Here is a 19,500-nt window from a genome sequence, read left to right as displayed (position 1 = left end):
CCTAGGAGGTAAATACTAATCACGTCTTTATCTTACTGTTGAGGACATTAAGACACAGAGAGGTTGAAGAACTTGCCTGAGGTCGTACAGCATGGGTGAGAGTGAAAAGGGGCCAGGGAACTACACTGGGCGGGTGGGAATCAGGGGCTACTCGCCAGGTCTGGTGGGGAAACTCACGGGCCGCACCTCCTACCTCCAGGGACTCTCTCTCACAAAGCAGCCAGATGGCCTTGGCAGAGGCGTGAGAGGATAAAGCAGCCCGCCCCACTCTAAGAGAAAGCCTGAGAAAGCTCCAAGCAAAACGTGCTTGAGCAAGAATGGCCCACTGAGGGTCATGCGGGTAGCATTGTGGCCCCCACTTTCCAGATGAGGAAACTGAGGCCTGAGATACCCAGAGGAGATTCTACACTGCCGCCTCCCTCTTTTCACTTAGTGTGTTAGTGTGTTCGGAGCATCTTCTCAGGCCACTCTGAGTTCTCTCATCCTTTCTTTTTTTTTTTTTTTGAGATGGAGTCTCACTCTGTCGCCCAGGCTGGGGTGCAATGGTGCGATCTCGGCTCGCTGCAACCTTCGCCTCCCGGGTTCAAGCAATTCTACTGCCTCAGCCTCCTGAGTAGCTGGGATTACAGTTGCCCGCCACCACTCGCAGCTAATTCTGGTATTTTTAGTAGAGACAGCGTTTCACCATGTTGGTCAGGCCGGTCTCAAACTCCTGACATCGTGATCCACCTGCCTCAGCCTCCCAAAGTTCTGGGATTACAGGCATGAGCCACCGCGCTTGGCCATGCCTGGCTAATTTTTTTTGTATTTGTAGTAGAGATGGGGTTTTACCATGTTGGCCGGGCTGGTCTCGAAAGCTGCACAGCTATTCACTCGACTCAGTGAGGGTGGGAGTTAGTCTCGGGGGGCGCTTCCATGCTGTGGGACCTCAGGAGAGACCACCCTCTTCCCTGACACAGAGCTCTATCCTTGGGCTTCCTGAGTCTGCGGCCTAACCGACAAATCACCATGAGTTGCTCCTTGGAGAGGGGCCAACCTCCCCTCATCTCTTCCGCCACTTGCAGCCTCCAAGGTAGAGATAGACTCTTGCGGGGGTCAAGGGGAAGCAGTGGGGGCCCTGTACTGGGGCTGCCTGAGGTTCCCAGGGAAAGATGGCCCCTTTCCTTTGGGAAGTCACTCCTCACCGTGGGCTCTGGACTCCTCAGCAGACAGGGGCCTGCTCTATGTCTCGCTCCCTCAAGAGGTGCTGGGTTGCTGCCATACGAACTTTTCCCTCAGCGTTCCCAGTGCCTTGAGCTCAGCAGTCCCCAAGGAGCCTAGCACCTCCCGCTAAGCCTGCATCCCCCCTCACCCCCATCCCCATCACTGACTCAGCGACACCGCTGCATGTCCCATCCCAGTCATTCCCCAGGTGTTCGCAGAGCACCTGCCATATGCCAAGCCCTGTGCGGGGCTCTGCCTGTGGGGAGCCCTGGGGCAGCTCCTGAATCTTCCTCAAGCGCATCCCTCCCCGCCACGCTGTCTATCTCCAGTCCTTCAGGTCAGGGCCCTGTGGTCCTGGGCCTGGACACAGCAGTGTGGGTCCCTCCAGCCCACCCTCCCCCCCCAGCCAGAGGCGGCTCTGTAAACCTCACAGACAGCCGGGCCTCCCCTGCCTAAAACTCTCCATGGAAAGCCTACACTAACAACCTACATGTTAGTGTTCCTCAGAGAGGGGCTGGTTAAATAAAGGGGCTGCAGTCACCAAGTGGACAGCAGTGCAGCCATTACAAAGAATGAGAGCTGAGAGTGGCCCGAGAAGAGGCCCCAACACACTATTTCAGTGAAAAGAAGGCTATGCCAGTGTAGAATCTCCTCTTGGCATTTCAGGGCCTCAGTTTCCTCCTCTGGAAAAGGGTTGTCAGCAATCAAACATGATAATGCAGGCAGTGGGCTTAGTGTGGTATCTGGCCTGTAGCAAACATGAGCTGCTATTATCTCTGTAAAGAAGATTGTGCCTGGGCAACATAGTGAGACCCTATCTCTATAAAAAATTAAAAATTAGCCTGTAGTCCCAGCTACTTGGGAGGCTGAGGTGGGGGGATCACTTGAACCCTGGAGTTTGAGGCTGCAGTGAGCTATCATCACGCCACTACACTCCAGCCTGGGTGAGAGAATGAGACCCTGTCTCAAAAAAAAAAAAAAAAAAAAGAAGAAGAAAGAAAGGAAATTGCACACATACATGCACTCTGCCTGGGCGACAGAGTGAGACCATGTCTCAAAAAAAAAAAAAAAAAGAGTAGAATTGGATTGTTTGTAACACAAAGGAATGACAGATGCTTGAGGTGACGGATACCCTACTTCCCCTGATGTGATTATCACACAGTGTATGCCTGTATCAACATATCTCATGTACCCCATAAATATGTACACCTACTATGTACCCATACAAATTAAAAATTTTAAAAAACTTTTAAAAAAGAAAGCTCTGGAAGGATTCCAAATTCATCACAATGTTTCATCTCAAAAGTGTGGGATGGGGAGAGGAAAATCCCTTTTCACTTTACACCCTGTATCAGTTGACATTTAGAAATGACTTTGTCATGATTTTCTAAAATGAGAATTTTTTTAAAATATTCAAGAGCTTCCCATCATAACCCTGTGGATGAGGCCTAAAGCCATCACCTAGGTCCACACGGCCCTGCAGCTGGTGTTGCTGCCATCTCCCACAGCGTGTCCCATCCTCCCACAGCATGTCTCATCCTCCCACGGCGTGTCCCAGCCTCCCACGGCGTGTCCCGTCCTCCCATAGCCTGTCCCTTCCTCCCACGGCATGTCTCGTCCTCCCACGGCGTGTCCCGTCCTCCCACGGCCTGTCCCGTCCTCCCACGGCGTGTCTCGTCCTCCCACGGCGTGTCCCGTCCTCCCACGGCCTGTCCCGTCCTCCCATGGTGTGTCCCGTCCTCCCAGTGCATTTCCCATCCTCCCACGGCATGTCCCATCCTCCCACGGCGTGTCCCATCCTCCCACGGCGTGTCTCATCCTCCCACGGCGTGTCCCATCCTCCCATGGCGTGTCCCAGCCTCCCATGGCATGCCCCAGCCTCCCAGAGCATGTCCCAGCCTCCTACAGTGATCTGCCCAACCACAGGGCACCACACACTCTCTCTCACCTCCTGGCTCACAGATGCTCAGAACACACTGCTGTTCAGCCACTACACACCAGCCCCTTCCTTCCTGACTCTGAAGAACATCATCTCCACCTCTTCTAAGGGTGGAGAGCAGGCCAGGAGCTTAGGAGCTGAGAGTGAGGATTCCAGTCAAACCTGGGTTCAAGTCCTGGCTGCACTTCTTAGTAGCTACATTTTCTTGTGCAAGTCACTTTGCCTGTGAGTTTCCTGCCCTTTAAAATGGGGTTAAAAACCTAACAACTGAAAAGTACGAGTGAGAGTCCATGTGGCAGGAAAGAGTAAGTGCATGATAAACAGCACATGATGGTGTTTGCTATTGTTATGGTCATTCCAGGGAATAAGAGGAGGCAGTGGCAGGGCCTTGAACGCCAAGCACAAGGCTGGGCACTTTAGCGCTTTACACACGGCTGGTTCTTAATTGTCCCAGCAGCACAATGAACCAGGGACTGTAACTGCACCCACTTTACAGATGGTTCAGAGAAACTAAAACCTTATCCAAGGCCACACAGCAAGTCAGTGCAGCAGAGCTGGGATGCTCTCGGTTCAGGAGAGAGGTGTCAGAATCGACCTCTGGTGCCCCGCCCACCGTGCCAATGACCCCACAGCCCAAAGCAACACGGGGGTCAGAGGGCAACCTATGACCTCATCGCCCACATCTTAGACCCTCCAGGGAAGCAGAAGCATCGCAGAGCAGTCAAAAACTACAGGTGGAGGCCGGGCGCGGTGGCTCAAGCCTGTAATCCCAGCACTTTGGGAGGCCGAGACGGGCGGATCACGAGGTCAGGAGATCGAGACCTGGCTAACATGGTGAAACCCCGTCTCTACTAAAAAAATACAAAAAACTAGCCGGGCGACGTGGCGGGCGCCTGTAGTCCCAGCTACTCGGGAGGCTGAGGCAGGAGAATGGCGTAAACCCGGGAGGCGGAGCTTGCAGTGAGCTGAGATCCGGCCACTGCACTCCAGCCCAGGCGACAGAGCAAGACGCCGTCTCAAAAAAAAAAAAAAAAAAAAAAAAAAAAACTACAGGTGGAGCCGGGCGCAATGGCTCATGCCTGTAATCCCAGCACTTTGGGAGGCCAAGGCGGGTGGATCACCTGAGGTCAGGAGTTTGAGACCAGCCTGACCAACATGGTGAAACCCCGTCTCTACTAAAAATACAAAATGAGCCGGGCATGGTGGCGCATGCCTGTAATCCCAGCTACTTGATAGGCTGAGGTAGAAGAATCACTTGAACCAGGGAGGTGGAGGTTGTAGTGAGCAGACATTGTGCCATTGCACTCCAGTCTGGGCAACAAGAGCAAAACTCCATCTCAAAAAAAAAAAAAAAAAAAAAAAAAAAAATTCAGGTGGCCTGGGACCAAAATGCCAGGTTCAAATGCCAGCTTGCAACTTCCTAGCCATGCAGCCTCGGGAAATGGGAACTGGTGTGATTTTTCCTACTTAATTTGGGGCTCACTGTGAGGAAAGCATGATATCATATTTGTAAAGTGCCTGGCACATAGAAAGTGCTCAATATCTAATTAGCAATTATTATGATTTCTGTGGAAGATCTTGTTCAGACACTTGCCCTCTTTTGCAGTCAATTTCATAGTTAGGCAAAAGCTTCCAAAATGCCTACTATATGCACCATGCCCTGTGCATGGTCTTGGCGGGGCTTGTCTGGTGGAGTTGATTAGGAGCCAAGGCCTACAAAAGCCACTTTACAGGGAAAGAACCCAGAAAAGACAAGGATATCACTATGGACTGAATGTGTTTCCCCCACCCCAGATTCACATGTTAAAGCCCTAATCCCCAGTGTGATGGTGTTTGGAGGTCAGCCTTGGGAGGTGATTAGGTTCAGATGAGTCATAAGGATGGAGTCCTTATGATGGGATTAGTGCCCTTATGAGAAGAGGAGGAGACCATAGCCCTGTCTCTCTGCCATGTGAGGACACATTAAGAAGGTGGCCGTTTGCAAACCAGGAAGAGAGTCCTCATCAGACACTGAATCTGCTGCCACCTTGATATTGGACTCTCCAGCCTTCAGAGCTGTGAGAAATAAATATTCATGGTTTAAGCTGCCCAGTCTATGGTATTTTGTTATAGCAGCCTGAATGAACTAAGATACAAGTCCACCAGTTAACCCCACTCTAAGATACTTGTCAATACAATTAGCTTAGAAAAAGAGGGCTGGGTGTGGTGGCTCACACCTGTAATCCCAGCACTTTGGGAGGCTGAGGCAGACGGATTGCTGGGACCCATGAGTTTCAGACCATCCTGGGCAACATGGTAAAACACCATCTCTACAAAAAAACACAAAAATTTGGCCAGGCGTGTTGGCTCACGCATGAAATCCCAATACCTTGTGAGGCGGAGGTGGGAGGATCACATGAGACTAAGGGGTTTCAGACTAGCCTGGGCAGCATGGTGAAATCCCGTTTCTACAAAAAATACACTAAAGAAATTAGCCAGGCATGATGGCATGCACCTGTAGTCCCAGCTACTCAGGAGGCTGAAGTGAGAGAATTGCCTGAGTCTGGAAGGTTGAGGGTGCAGTGAGCTATTACCACACCACTGCACTCTAGCCTGAGCAACAGAGTGAGACTGTCTCAAAAAAAAAGGAAAGAGGCCGGGCGCCGTGGCTCATGCCTGTAATCCCAGCACTTTGGGAGGTCGAGGCAGGTGGATCACCTGAGGTCAGGAGTTCGAGGTCAGCCTAGCCAACATGGTGAAATCCCATCTCTACTAAAAATACAAAAATTAGTCAGGTGTGGTGGTGCACACCTGTAATCCCAGCTACTTGAGAGGCTGAGGCAGGAGAATCACTTGAACCCAGGAGGCAGCGGTTGCAGTGAGCGGAGATCATGGCACTACACTCCAACCTGGGTGACAGAGTGAGACTCCGTCTCAAAAAAAAAAAAAGAAGAATAGAAAAAGAAATTGAAGAATAAAATGGAATTAGAAAAGAGAAAGTAAGAGTATTATTATTGGCCAGGTGCGGTGGCTCACACCCGTAATCCCAACACTTTGGGAGGCAGAGGTGGGTGGATCACCTGAGGTCGAGAATTCGAGATCAGCCTGGCCAACATGGTGAAACCCCGTCTCTACTAAAAGTACAAAAATTAGCTGGTGTGGTGGCACATGCCTGTAATCCCAGCTACTCTGGAGGCTGAGACAGGAGAATCGCTTGAACCCAGGAGGCAGAGGTTGCAGTGAGCCAAGATTGCGCCACTGCACTCCAGCCTGCACAACAGAGCAAGACTCTGTCTCAAAAACAATAACAACAAAAGAGTATTATAGTATTTGGTATAGGTATAGATCTGGGAAATCCAAGAGAACCTACTGCAAAACTATTAAACCAAAAGCAAATTAAGTAAAGTGGCAGGGAATTAAGTTAACATTCCCAAATCAATTATGTGTATATACACCAATTGCAATTGGAAAATAAAATGAAAGAAAGCTTAGCATTATAGAAATATCGGCCAGGTGCAGTAGCTCATGCCTGTAATCCCAGCACTTTGGGAGGCCAAGGTGGGCGGATCACAAGGTCAGCAGTTCGAGACCACCCTGGCCAATATGGTGAAACCCCGTCTCTAGTAAAAATACAAAAATTAGCAGGGTGTGGTGTTGTGTGCCTGTAGTCCTAGCTACTCGGGAGGCTGAGGCAGAAGAATCACTTGAACCCGGGAGGTGGAGGTTGCAGTGAGCCAAGATAATGCCACTGCACTCCAGCCTGGGCAACAGTGCAAGACTCTGTCAAAAAAAAAAAAAAATTATTCATAAATCAATCTAAAAGTTCAATGTGATCCCAATAAAAAAAAAAAAAACCCAACAAGATTTTTTTTAACTAGGCAAGTCAATTTCTAAATTTGTAAGTAAAAATATTGAATAAGAGTAGCCAGAGAATTCTTAAAAAGAAGAGTAATGAGGGAGAAACAGCCCAACCAGACAGTAAACCTTACTATAAAGATACAGTAATTAAAACTGTGTGCTATTGGCACATCAGTAAATCAGGGGAACAGAACAGAGATTCCAAAAGTTGTCCTGAAACATATGGAAATTTACTATATAATGAAGATGGCAGTTTGTACCAGCGAGAAAAAGGTGGATGATTTTTAAGATGGAGTTAGGACCAACAACAGTCTGATATCAGAAAACAAAGCTGAATCTCAGTCTCACTATATATGCCAATAAATTACAAATCAATCAGATTTAAACCACAAAATACACCATAAAGCTCTAAAAAGGGGAGGAGCCGGGCGCAGTGGCTCAAGCCTGTAATCTCAACACTTTGGGAGGCCAAGGCAGGAGAGCTACTTGAGTCCAGGAGTTTGAGACCAGCCTGAACAACATGGCAAAATCTCATATCCACAAAATATATACGTGTGTGTGTGTGTGTGTGTGTGTGTGTGTGTGTGTGTGTGTGTGTAAAGGGGGAAAGATAATAAATTTTCTTATCTCTGAATGGGGAAAGCATTCCTAAACATGACATAAGACCTAGAAATCATTTTTTAAATGATAAATCAATCTATATAAAAATCTGAAATGGTTGTATAGCTCAATAGTAAACAAGTTCAAAGGACAAACAACAAACTAAGAAAAATAATTGCAACTCATATGATAGGTAAGGGTGTTTTTTTTTCTTAGCATGTATATAATAAGCTCCCATAAAATAAGAAAAATGACAGGCCGTGCGCGGTGGCTCAAGCCTGTAATCCCAGCACTTTGGGAGGCCGAGACGGGAGGATCACGAGGTCAGGAGATTGAGACCATCCTGGCTAACACAGTGAAACCCCGTCTCTACTAAAAAAAAGTACAAAAAAACTAGCCGGGCGAGGTGGCGGGCGCCTGTAGTTGCAGCTACTCGGGAGGCTGAGGCCGGAGAATGGCGTAAACCCGGGGGGCGGAGCTTGCAGTGAGTTGAGATCCGGCCACTGCACGCCAGCCCGGGCGACAGAGCGAGACTCCATCTCAAAAAAAAAAAAAAAGAAAAAAGAAAAATGACAACATATAGTTTGAAGAAAAAGCAAACAAATGGCTCACAAACATATGACAAGATGCTCAACCTCACTCATAAGATAAATGGAAATTCAAATCATACCAGCCACCTAACAACAGCAGATACACGTTCTTCTCGAGTGCACATGGAACATTCTCCGGGACAGACCATATGCTACACCATAAAACAAGGCTCAATAAATTTAAAAGGAATGAAATCATACAAAGTATGTTTCCAACCACAATAGAATGAAGTAAGAAATCAATAACAGAAAGAAATTTGGAAAATTAAAATATGTGAAAACTAAACAACACACTCCTCAATAACCAGTGAGTCAAAGAATAAATCACCAAAAAGCTTAGAAAATACTTAGAGATGAAAGAAAATGAAGATGCAACATATCCAAATGTAAGGATGTGGTAAAAGAGAACTTAAAGGGAAATTTCTAGCTGTAAAATCCTATATTTAAAAAAAAAAAGAAACCGTCTAGATGTGGTGTCTCATGCCTGTAATCCCAGCACTTTGGGAGGCTGGGGCAGATGGATCGCTTGAGCTCAGGAGTTCGAGACTAGCGTGAGCAACATGGTGAAACCCCTGTCTCTAAAAAATAAAAAAACAAAAAAAATCATCAGGGTGCTGGCACCTGCCAGTAGTCCCAGCTACTCGGGAGGCTGAGGCGGGAGGACTGCTCAAGCCCTGGAGTTCAGAACTGCAATGAGCCATGATCATGCCACTTACACTCCAGCCTGGGCAACAGAGTGAGACCCTGTCTCAAAAAATAAAAATAGGCCAGGTGCAGTGGCTCACGCCTGTAATCCCAGCACTTTGGGAGTCCGAGGGGGACGGATTACCTGAGGTCAGGAGTTCGAGACCAGCCTGGCCAACGTGGTGAAATCCCATCTCTACTAAAAATACAAAAATCAGCAGGGCGTGGTGGCGGATGCCTATAATCCCAGTTACTTGGGAGGCTGAGGCAGGAGAACTGCTTGAACCCCGGAGGCAGAGGTTGCAGTGAGCCGAGATCATACCATTGCACTCCAGCCTGGGCAACAAGAGTGAAACTCTGTCTCAAAAAAAAAAAAAAAAAAATAGGCTGGGCGCGGTGGCTCAAGCCTGTAATCCTAGCACTTTGGGAGGCGGAGGTGGGTGGATCACGAGGTCAGGAGATCAAGACCATCCTGGCTAACATGGTGAAACCCTGTCTCTACTAAAAATACAAAAAACTAGCCGGGTGTGGTGGCACGTGCCTGTAATCCCAGCTACTCGGGAGGCTGAGGCAGGAGAATTGCTTGAACCCAGGAGGCAGAGGTTGAGGTGGGCCGAGATAGTGCCATTGCACTCCAGCCTGGGCAACAAGAATGAAACTCCATCTCAAAAAAAAAAAAAAAAAAGGAAGAAAAGAAGAAGAAAAAGAAGAAGAAGAGGAAGAGGAAGAGGAAGAGGAAGAGGAAGAAGAAGAAGAAGAAGAAGAAGAAGAAGAAGAAGAAGAAGAAGAAGAAGAAGAAGAAGAAGAAGAAGAAGAAGAAGAAGAAGAAGAAAATTCGAATAAATCTAAAGCAATAAAGAGATGGAATTATTAATTTTAAATTTTCTCACAGAAGCAGACCAGGCCCAGATAGCGGGACTGGTGAATTCTACTAAATATTTGAAGAAGAAATAATACCAGTTCTTCTCCAGAAAACACTCCCCAACTCATTTTCTGAAGCCAGTATTACCCGATCCCATAACCACACAAAGACATCACAAGAAAAGAAAATTACAGACCAGTAACTTTTATGAAAATGAATATATGTATTACATACATATAAATATTCTACAAAATACTAGAAAACTGGATCCAGCAACATGTGAAAAGAATTAGACACCATGACCAAAAAAGACCAATCTCAGGAATATAAAGTCGGTTTAACTTTTTTTTTGAGACAGAATCTTCCTCTGTCGCCCAGGCTGGAGTGCAGTGGCACGATCTCGGCTCACTGCCACCTCCACCTCCCAGGTTCAAGCGATTCTCGTTCCTCAGCCTCCCAAGTAGCTGGGATTACAGGCACCCACCAGCACAGCCGGCTAGTTTTTCTATTTTTAGTAGAGACAGGGTTTCACCATGTTGACCAGGCTGGTTTTGAACTCCTGACCCCAGGCAACCAGCCCACCTCAGCCTCCCAAAGTGCTGGGATTACAGGTGTGAGGTACCAATCCCAGCCAAAGTTGGTTTAACTTCTGAAAATCGATGAATGTGATACACTATGCCAATATAATAAAGGTCAAGAACCATGTAATAATTCTAATACATGTAGGAAAAGCATTTGACAAAATTCAACACTCCTTCATGACAAAAATGATAGATGGGAACCTCCTCACCCGATAAAGATTAGCAATGAAAACCTCACAGCCAGGCCGGGCGTGGTGGCGCACACCTGTAATCCCAGCACTCTGGGAGGCTGAGGCGGGCGGATCACCTGAGGTCAGGAGTTTGAGACCAGTCTGGCCAACACGGCAAAACCCCGTCTCTACGACAAGTACAAAAATTAGCCGGGTGTAGTGGCAGATGCCAGTAATCCCAGCTACTCAGGAGGCCGAGGCAGGAGAATCGCTTGAACCCGGGAGGCGAAGGTTTCAGTGAGCCGAGGTCACACCCCTGCACTCCAGCCTGGGTGACAGAGTGAGACTCCGTCTAAAAAAAAAAAAAGAAGAAAAGAGAAAAGAAAAAGAAAAAGCCATAGCTAACATCCTACTGAATGGTAAAAGACTGCATGCCATCCACCTAAGATCAGAAATGACAAGAATATCCATTCTCACCACTTCTATTCAAGACTGTACTGGAGCTTCTGGCCAGGACAATTAGGAGGGAAAATGAAACACAAGGCATCCAGATTAGAAAGGAAGAAGTAAAACTATCTTTATTTACAGATAATATGATCTTATATAGAGAAAATCCTAAGCATTCCATCAAAAATCATTAGAACTAATAAATGAGTTCAGCAAGGCTGTAAAGTAAAACATCAATATACAAAAATACATTGTAGTTCTATAGGCTGGCAATGAAGAATCCAAAAATAAAATTAAGAAGGAAATTTATGATAGCATCAAAAGAATACTTAGGAATAAGATTAATAAAAATATAAAGTGTATACTCCGAAAACTACAAAAAATGTCAAAAGACATGGAAAGACATCCCGTGTTCATGGCTCCGAAGCCTAAATATTATTAAGGTGGCAATGCTCCCCAACTGGTCTGCTCCCTATCAAAGCTCTAGCTAGTTTCTTTGCCAAAATTGACAAATTGATCTTCAAATTCATATGGAAAGTCATGGGACCCAGAAGAGCCAAAACAGTCTTTAAGAAAAACAAAGTTTGGCCGGGCGCGGTGGCTCAAGCCTGTAATCCCAGCACTTTGAGAGGCCGAGACGGGTGGATCACGAGGTCAGGAGATCAAGACCATCCTGGCTAACATGGTGAAACCCCGTCTCTACTAAAAATACAAAAAACGAGCCGGGCGACCTGGCGGGCGCCTGTAGTCCCAGCTACTCGGGAGGCTAAGGCAGGAGAATGGCGTGAACCCGGGAGGCGGAGCTTGCAGTGAGCTGAGATCCGGCCACTGCACTCCAGCCCGGGCGACAGAGCAAGACTCCGTCTCAAAAAAAAGAAAAAAGAAAAACAAAGTTTGAGGACTCACACTTTTCAATTTCAAAACTGTAAAACGACAATAACAAAGACAGCATGGTACTGGTATAAGTGTAGACTTATAAACCAGTGGACGGGAATTCAGAGTCCAAAAAGAAACACTCACATTGACAGTCAATTGATTTTATACAAGGGTGCCAAGACAATTCAAGGGAGAAAGAACTGTCTTTTCAACAAATGGTGCAGGAACAATTGGATATCCACGTATAAAAGAAGAAAGCTGGACACCTTCCTCAAATCCTGCATAAAAATCAACTCAAATTGAATCACAAACCTAAATGAAAGAGGTGAAAATAAAAAATTCTTATAAGAAAATACAGGCGTAAATTTTATGACCTTGGATTATGATTTCTTTTTTTGTTTGGTTGCTTTATTTGTTTGTTCGTTTGCTTGTTTTGAGACGAAGTCTCACTCTGTTGCCCAGGCTGGAGTGAAATGGTACAATCTCAGCTCACTGCAACCTCCGCCTCCCGGATTGAAGTGATTGGCCTGCCTCAGCCTCCCTAGTAGCTGGGATCACAGGCGCCCACCAATGCGTCCGGCTAATTTTTGTATTTTTAGTAGAGATGGGGTTTCACCATGTTGGCCAGGCTGGTCTCTAACTCCTGACCTCAGGTGATTCACCCGCCTCAGCCTCCCAAAGTGCTGGGATTACAGGTGTGAGCCACGGCGCCGGGCCAGATTATGATTTCTTAAATACGACACCTGGAGCACAAGCAACAAAAGGAAAAATAAACTGCACCTCATCACAATTAAAAATTTTTGTTTTCCAAAGAACAACATCAAGAAAGTAAAAGGAAAACCCACAGAATAGGAGAAAATATTTGTAAATCATATACTTGTACCTACAATATAGAAAAATCTCTTACAGTGGCTCATACATGTAATCCCAGTGCTTTGGAAGTTGGCTTCCAAAGGAGGATCTCTTGAGGCCAGGAGCTTGAGACCAGCCTGGGAAACACAGTGAGACCCCTATTAAAAATTTTAAAAAAAATTAGCCAGGCATGGTGTTGCATGCCTGTGGTCCTATCTACTCAGGAGGCTGAGATGGGAGGATTGCTTGAGCCCAGGAATTTGAGGTTATAGTCAGCTATGATCAGACCATTGCACTCCAGCCTGGGTGGCAGAGTAAGATCCTATCTCTACAAAATTAAAAAAAAATTAAGCCAGGCATGGTGGCACACGCTTATAGTCCTAGCTACTTGGGAGGCTGAAGCAGGGGGATCACTTGAGGCCAGGACTTCTAGACTAGCCTGGGCAACATAGTGAGACCCTGTCACTAAGACAAAAAAAAATAGATTACATTAATAATAAAAGTAGGCAAAGAACTTGAATAGACATTCCTCCAAAGAAGATATACAAATGGCCAATAAGCACATGAAAAGATGCTTAATGTCACTAGTAATTAGGGAAATAAAAATCAAAACGGCTGAGTACAGTGGCACAATGCCTGTAAACCCAGCACTTTGGGAAGCCGAGGTGTGAGGATCATTTGAGCCCAGGATTTCAAGACCAGCCTGGGCAACACAGTGAGACCCTATCTCTACAAACTAAAAAAAAAAAAAAAAATGAGCCTGAGCCAGGTGTGGTGGCACACACTTTTGGTCCCAGCTGCTCAGGAGGCTGAGATGAGAGGATTGTTAGAGCCCAAGAGTTTGAGGCTGCAGTGAGCCTTGGCAACAGACTGAGACCCTGTCAAAAAAAAAAAAAAAAAAATCAAAACCACCATGAGATGCCACTTCACAGACACTAGGATGGATGACTAGAATCTAAAAGACAAATGTTGGCAAGGATGTGGAGAAACTGGAACCCTCAGACATTGCTGATGCGAATGTAAAATGGTGCAGCTGCTTTGCAAAACAGTCTGGCAGTTCCTCAGAAAGTTAAACATGGAATTACCATATGATCTAGCAATTCTACTCGTAGGTACACACCCGAGAGAAATGAAAAACATATGTCTACACAAAAACTTGCACATGAATGTCCAGAACAGCATTACCCATAATAGCCAGAAAGCCCAAATGTCCATCAACTGATGAATGGATAAATAAAATATGGTATATCCATATGATAGAATATTATTTGGCAAGAAAAAAAGAATGAAATATTGATCCATGCTACATGAGTGAATCTTGAAAACATTATGCTAAGTGAAAGAAGTCAGCCGCAAGAGTACACTTGAATGATTTCATTTCTATTAAATGCCCAGAATAGGCAAATCTATAGAAACAGAAACTAGATTAGTTGCTGCCTAGGTCTAGGGAAGGGAAGTTTAGGGGGAAGTGGGGAGTAACTGTAATGGGTAAAGTTTCTTTGTGGGGTAATGAAAATGTTCTAAATTTGACTGTGATGACGATTGTACAACTCTGTGACTCTGCTAAAAACCACCGAATTGTACACTTTAAATAGATAAACTGTATGCTATGTGAATTTTAACTCAGTAAAGCTGTGATATACATTTTTCAAATAAACTACACTGGGGGCCACTGTTCACCTATCAGCTTGGCAAATTGCACCTATGCAATTTATCCCCAAATTTGATAACATCCTATGCTGGTGAGAGTGAGGAGAACAGAGGGTGTGGGGACACCAGCGCAATCTCTCTGAAGGACAATTTGGCAATACCTATCACAATTACACACCCACTGACCCTGCAGTGTGGAATTAATCCTAAAAGAACACACAAACACAAGGCCTATGATTCAGGATATTCATTTGTGGAACTATCTAGAACAAGCAAAAGACTGGAAACAACCAAAATATCTGTCCTTAGTTAAGTACACTGTGACCACCGTACATGCAGTGGAATACTACGCAACCACGAACAAGAAAAATGTAGCACAAATAAATGACCTCTGAGGTACACTGTCAAGAGAAAAAAGTCAGTTGAGGACAGGGCAGACTGTGTGCTATCATTTGTCTAAAAAAGAGAAAAAAATTTCTGGCCAGGGGTGATGGCTCACACCTATAATCCCAGTACTTTGGGAGGCCAAGACAGGAGGACTGCTTAAGCCCAGACATTCGAGACCAGCCTAGGCAACATAGTGAGACTCTGTCTCTACAAAAAAATAAATAATTAGCTGGGTGTGGTGCGTTTGCCTGCAGTCCCAGCTCCTTGGGACGCTGAGGTGGGAGGATCATTTAAGCCCAGGAGTTCGAGGCCTCAGTAAGCATGATTGTGACACTGCATTACAGCCTGAGCAACAGAGTAAGACCCTGTCTAAGAAAAAAACAAAATTCTTTGCAAATGTGTAATATTGAGCCAAGTGCAGAAGCTAAAAAATATCAACACCTGGCATTCCCATCATTATTGAAATTCACATTATGCTAAAAAAATTGTTAATATACATGCTTATATATGCCTGGATCTCCCTGGAAGGATACACCAGAAATTTTTTCAAGTGGTTGCCTCTGGCAAGGAGACCTGGGTGTGAGAGAGACTTACTTTTCCCTGTCGTGTGTGTGTGTGTGTGTGTGATGTTTTTTCTTTCCTTTTTTAAGAAAAAACACAAGCTTACCTGGTTTCAAATCCTGGCTCTGTCTCTCATAGCTGGCCAAGTTGCTTCACTTTTCTGAGCCTCTGTTCTCTGTTCTGTAAAGGGAGGGATAATAGGATTAATATCCACCTTGCAAGGTTGGTGTGGAAGATGAAATAAGACAGCACAAGCTCAGGGCCTCCCCCTGTGCCTGGCTCCTAGTAAGTGCACAGTCCCTGTTTGCCACGCATCCGTAACTATGGATACTGCAGTGCACAGTAACAGGGACCACCAGAGAGCCTCAGAGCAAGTGTTCCAAGGACCAGCATCCCCTCTGGCTGGGAGAAACTGGGACAGGCTTCCTGGGGGAGGCAGCATTTGCGAACGGCTTCGAGGACAAGAAGGATTTCCACAAGTAGAGATGAATGGGGGCCACATTCTTGGCAAAGGGGGCCACACAAGCAAAAGGCCGAGAGTGGGAAAGCCCTGGACGGTCACTCAATGGTGCACTGCTGGGCTCCTCCAACAACGCTTAGCTGAGCACCTACTGATGCCGTAGTGGGAAAGACAGTCAAAAGCCATGTAGCTGGGCTGGCCAAGGGAGGAACTACAGAAAGTATCGTGACAGAGATAACAAGGGGCCAGGTCCACATGCTCACAGAGCAGGCCGGGAAATGGAGGCTCAGAAAGGGAGAGGGGCCATCCAAGATCACACAGCAGGTTCCCAATTTCTGAACATAGCCTCTCTCAGCTCCACCCTCTCCTTGTCCCCTAGACCTGGAGAAGAGAAAGTCCAGAGGGGTCCTCCTGCCATGCCCTCATCAGGGGGTGGACACAGAGGCCAAATAAACCACGGGTCCCACAAGGAGGAGGGATGGTTGGTCCTCAGAGGATAACAACAGCTATGGCGTCACCATCACGGTGTTGCTGGGTGGCGGGCACCATGCTTAGGAACTCAGTGAACCACCCCAGCCCTCTGTGGCGGGCCCTGATTTGCAGATGAGGAAACTGAAGCACAGAGAGGTTGATCTGCCTGCCTGATGTCACACAGCTCATAAGACACAGCACTGGGAGGCAAACCTGGACTATCTGGGTTCCACCGTCTTGTACCCCAGAGCCCATTCCTTAAAGGAGGCCCCGGCGGGGCATCCTATCAGTGATCACATCCTCTCAGAAGGGCCCAGGGCGGAAGCTGTTCTCAGCCAGTCCTGGAACGCCTCCCGATAACAGTGCCCCAGTGGCGGGGGAAAGGTGGGATGCGGGGCAGGGAAGAGCAGCGGTGGGCGTAGTGTCAGGCCTGTGCGGGGATGAAGGGGGAAGGCGGCGGGCAGGGACTTGGCCCTTTGGCAGCCATCCTCTCTCTGATGGGAGAGCAGAAGGGCTTGTCAGTCACCTGCCCAAGCCAGGTGGGGACATCATGGGTAAGGGGACCCTGCTGCCACCACAGGAGGACTCTGGGCACATGGACTGAAGTTTCCTTCAGTACCATGGAGATGCCCATAGTCACCCTCAGGTAGTTGCAAAGGCTAATAGGTGAATCCACGCCAAGACCTGGGCACACAGGCCATGCCCCATGAACAGAGGTCCCTGCTGTGCCCCTAACCTTAGATTCTCACTGGTACTGTTCAGCCTTCTATTCTCACCAAGACCCTGCTACACAGCAACAATCTGCCCCTCTTTCCAGATGGGGGCACAGAGAGGGACTCAGAGAAGCCAAATCAGATGCCTGGGCCCCTGTCCAAGACAGCAGATGACCAGCTGATGCCCCAGGCCAGTGTGGGCACTTTTCTCCCCAAGGCCACTCTCCCAGCTGGAAATTACCCCAGGGACTAAGCAGAGCCCCATGGCCGGCCCATTTTCCAAAAGGGGAAATGGAGAGCCAGACAGGGAAAGTGGCTGGCCCAAGGCCACAGAGCAGGCCAGGAACAGGGCAGGGAGCAGCCACCAGGGCCCAGGCCACTACAACAACCATGGGGGTCAGGGCCCCCTGCCAGCACTGGCCGCATCCAGAGACAGCAACGCTGAGGCTGGGAGAAGCATGAAAGGGGGCACAGCCTGCCCATTTCACAGATGGGCACCGCCTTCCTCCAAGCCCAACACCCTCTTCCTGCCCCTCACACTGGAGTGGAAGCTCCCCATGGGCAGTGATCGTCCCCTGCTTCTCTTTTTCCTTCCCGCTATCAAAAGAATGACCTGCTCGGCCGGGTGCGGTGGCTCACGCCTGTAATCCCAGCACTTTGGGAGGCCAAGGCGGGCGGATCACGAGGTCAAGAGATCGAGACCATCCTGACTAACATGGTGAAACCCCGTCTCTACTAAAAATACAAAAATTATCCGGGCGTGGTGGCAGGCGCCTGTAGTCCCAGGTACACGGGAGGCTGAGGCAGGAGAATGGCGTGAACCTGGGGGGCGGAGCTTGCAGTGAGTGGAGATCGCGCCACTGCACTCCAGCCTGAGAGACAGAGCGAGATTCTGTCTCAAAAAAAAAAAAAAAGAATGAAAAAGAATGACCTGCTCACCCGCAGTGTTTTTCTACAAGTGTAGAAATGCAGAAAGGCACGGGCTTCGCAGCAAGGGATACGAACACTGACAGCAGCGGTGGCTGATATTCATGCATCACCTGCCATGCGCCACACTCATCACCCCATCGCACAGATGAGGAAACCAAAGCACAGACAGGTTAAATGTGCCTGAGATCCCAACTCTTAGCAGCCGAGTGACAACCCCTAACCCTCTGCATGTCTTCCTAACCAGGACAGCCACCCAGGGCCCTGGAAACAGCCCAAGGAAGGAGCCTGGGCTCCTCCTGGCAAAACCCAATGTCACCAGCTGCTCTGGTCCAGGCCAGGGGTGGAATGGGGTGTGCTGACGGGAGTGCAGAAACCCACCCTTCTCCCCCTCAGCTTTTCCCCCTCACATCCTCCCGCCTGGAGTTCACGCTCCCCTCCAAAGCTGCCAGCAGCCTGTAGCAAGCTGTGGCCACACTCGTGCCCCAGCCAGAAGGCAGACAGCCAGGATGCCAACCAGATCTGAGGGACACCAGAGTCCACCCTCCCCTACCTCCCCTGCGAGGAGCACAGCAAGGGCAGCCCAGGAGGGAGCCTGGGTGCAGAGATGCAGGCAGACCAGGGTGCCAGGTGGGCAGGGCCCTGTCCAGAGCGAGGTCTGGCCAGAGTGGGTTCCAGTGTAACTGGGTCACTCCTGGCCCTTGGCCTAGGCACGAGGGGGCCCAGGGGAGACCCCTAGAGGGATATGTTCAGCAATGCAAGTCACAAAGGCCTGCAAAACTGAAAGCAGGGCCAGGAAGCTTTTCTCAGGCCCCTGGGAGCCGGAGGTCAGAGCACAGTGGCCCTTCCCACAGTGTCTTCTCAGGGACAGTCATCTCCAGCTCCAAAGGGCCTGAGGGGCAAGAAGAGACACCTAAACCATGGTGGCCTTCCCGGAGGAGGGGGTATCTCAGCTGAGGCCCAAAGGCTAGGTGGTTTGTGAAGAGAGGGTGGTGAATGTGACCCAGGTAGGTGGGACGGCTTTGACAGGGCCTGCACCTGGGACCGCTTAGAGAAAGGTGAGGGAGCTGTGTCAATTTCAGTCCTGCAGCCTCAGTCTCCTCAGCAGCAAAATGGGGGAAAGACAGGCACACGAGGGTGGCTCCCTCTTCCCTATACCCACTTCCCACCATCTCTCCCTCCTCCAAGCTCCCATGCCCCAGAGTGAGGTCACTGAGGAGACAGTATCTAGGGGCTGGTGAGTTGGAGGGGTGAGGAGGCTTCACAGACCTCCCCACCCTACTCCAGGTACCATCCCTATCTATCTATCAGCAGGCAGCCCCGTCACGGGGTGGGAAGGGCAGCTCTTGGGGCCCGGCCTGCTGAGGGCTAACCACCACGTGGCTGAGTGAAGGCTTCCATCAGAATCACTGTGCACCGGGAGCAGCGGCTTGCGCCTGTAATCCCAGTGACTTGGGAAGCCAAGATGGGAGGATCGCTTGAGGCCAAGAGTTTCAGACCAGACTGGGCTACACAGCGAGACCCCCATCTCTACAAAAAAATAGAAAAAAAATTTAACCGGTCACAGTGGTACCCAAGAGTTCCAGCTACTCGGGAAGCCAAGGTGGGAGGATGGCTTGCAACCAGGAGTTTGAGGCTGCAGTGAGCTACGATTATACCACTGGCCAACCTGGGCGACAGAGTGAGACGT

At 48.4% G+C, this 19,500-nt stretch overlaps 1 protein-coding gene across 5 annotated transcripts in view; it reads right to left on the bottom strand.

Annotated features, from left to right (window-relative positions):
* The window catches only part of SRC (SRC proto-oncogene, non-receptor tyrosine kinase), a 108,005-nt gene that overhangs the window by 25,685 nt on the left and 62,820 nt on the right, over nucleotides 1-19,500 (bottom strand). For all 5 annotated transcript variants that reach the window (XM_030914937.1, XM_030914939.1, XM_030914940.1 and 2 more), the window contains exon 2: nucleotides 15,346-15,419. The gene's annotated coding sequence lies outside the window, so the exon portion shown is untranslated. The remainder of the gene's footprint in view (nucleotides 1-15,345; nucleotides 15,420-19,500) is intronic.

The sequence above is a fragment of the Rhinopithecus roxellana genome, chromosome 13 (assembly GCF_007565055.1).
Source record: "Rhinopithecus roxellana isolate Shanxi Qingling chromosome 13, ASM756505v1, whole genome shotgun sequence".
NCBI classification, from domain to species: Eukaryota; Metazoa; Chordata; class Mammalia; order Primates; family Cercopithecidae; genus Rhinopithecus; species Rhinopithecus roxellana.
Note: the sequence above shows the minus strand (reverse complement) of the source record. Positions and strands in the feature narration are given on the sequence as shown.